We start from the raw sequence: 2,088 nt of genomic DNA on the forward strand, positions 1-2,088 counted from the left end.
TGTGTGTGTGTGTGTGTGTGTGTGTGTGTGTGTGTGTGTGTGTGTGTTACTGTGACTTTGAGTCAAAACCACGGATTGGGTATCAGAGGACCCGGGTGGGAATACTCTGACCTTGAACACAGTCTCAGTTTCTTCATTTGTGAAATGAGAGATTAAACCAAGTAAAAAATCTCTTCTACCTTGGATTCCTATGATCCTTTCTAGATATCAAATCCCAGACACCTAAAAGCAAGCCCAGATTTGGGTACCCCACCAAGTCCCTGGGAAGTTCAGAGGAAGAGGACAGGGACTTTGTCAAAGGCAGAGAGCTTGGGTTTTTACAAAATAAATAATTTTTTCTTGCCAGAAATCTTGAACAAGAAACGTTCTGTTCGTCTATCAAGGAAATTACAAGCCCGAGCAAATATTATGGTTGCGGTGCATTTATTTTTGATTTAAAAAAATATGCAAATTTGTTTGCAAATTGGGCGCAGCCCTCTGCTTTCTGGCTGGCAGGCAGGGCTTCCCCCATGGCCCAGTGTGGTGGCCTGGCAGGCTGCCCTGTGGCCTGGCTCCCTGCTCTCCCCACCGCTGGCCCAGCCCAACCCAGCCCAGCCCCCCACCTCTATTCCCACCCTCCACCCCCTTCCCATGCTCTGCTTCTGTTGGGGCTGGTCTGGACTGGAAGGGAGCAGATGGCAGAATTCTCTCTCACCTCTCCCTGGGTCCTGGGCTGGCACTGGGGCAGGGCCAGAGAGGACTAAGGAGTCTGGGGCAGGGATTCTCCTCAGCTGAGAATTGTCCCGTTTTGCCCCCATCCCATCTCCACCTCTCACCTCCAGTCCCCAGATATTGTAAAGAGTACTGTTTATCTGCGGTATGATGGGGCTTTGGGACCCTAGGGCAGCCAGGCTCTGTTCCCTGTTGTCTGGGCTGTGGTTGTGTGCACGCTTGAGGAATTGTGTTATTGTGAGCTTTCAGGTAAGTCTTTTGTGGCTTCTGTGGCTTGTGAGCTGTGTGGAATATAGCCAATGAGGAATTGGGTATGGTGTTCCCTGAGATGTGCTCTCGTAGGATCTTCAGGCTGTGCACTGTTTGTTCCAGAGGACACCAATGGACTTTGGGGTGAAAGGTTTTGGTGTCTGTGACAGTGAGGGGTCTTCTTTGTGAGTTTAGTTCTGGGGTTGGAAAGCTCTCAGAGGAGTGGGGAAGAGGAGGACCTTGGGGGGGGTAGGGGACATAGGGAATGTTAGGGGCTGCTGTCAGTCGTGTGTGGTACACTGGTGGCTGTCACTGTGTCTTTCTAGAGTGACCGCTCTGCCTTGGGGTTCACCAAGTACCCTGGCAGACTGGAGGTGTATCAAAGGGGGGCACCTTTAAAGCAAGGTTTAAAGGCTGGAGGCCAAGTGCTGAACGTCACAGTATGTGAGTATTCAATCCCCAAAAGCCAACAAGCCCCTACTACGTGCATCGGTCAGGTGTATCCCAATGGCTATACTATTCTATATTGTGGACAGTACTTGCATCTCTTGCTGTGGGCCTTCTGTGTGTGAGGGATGTCTACGTGGGGACACGTTGGGGGTTGTGTTTGCGTTGTTTGTTTTGTTCACTCCGCTTGTGTTGTGCACTGGGTTCAGGGTGGTTTCTTCAGGCTTGCTCTCCGCTGCTAGGTTTTGTCTTAGGGGGGTGGGGGTGTTGTGTGACTCAGCCTTGGCTCTGGGCTCTGATAAGCTTGGGATTGCCCTCCGGTTGTGGGTAGCCAACTTTGCTCCCGCGTTGCATTAAATCTTGTGTTGCAGGCCAAGTTGTATGCCTTGCTTTTACTTTGTGTTGTTTAGACTTGTGTATCTCCAGCTGGGCGGTGTGGCGCTTTGCTTTGTGTCGAACGAAGTTGTGCGCCCGAGGGCCCGGGGCTGTCTCTGTACTTTGTGTCGCACGCAGTTGTGTGGGTCCTCGCTTTGTGTTGCACTCAGTTGTGTGTGTGTGTGTCGCCGCGGCGGCTTTTGCTCCTGGTCGTGTGTGTACTGCCCAGCACTGCACACACACACACACACACATAAACTCACCAGGGACCCCGCAGGCAGGCAGGCAGGCAGGCAGGCAGGCAGG

The sequence above is a fragment of the Vombatus ursinus genome, unplaced genomic scaffold (assembly GCF_900497805.2).
Source record: "Vombatus ursinus unplaced genomic scaffold, bare-nosed wombat genome assembly UNPS02010822.1, whole genome shotgun sequence".
Taxonomy (NCBI): domain Eukaryota; kingdom Metazoa; phylum Chordata; class Mammalia; order Diprotodontia; family Vombatidae; genus Vombatus; species Vombatus ursinus.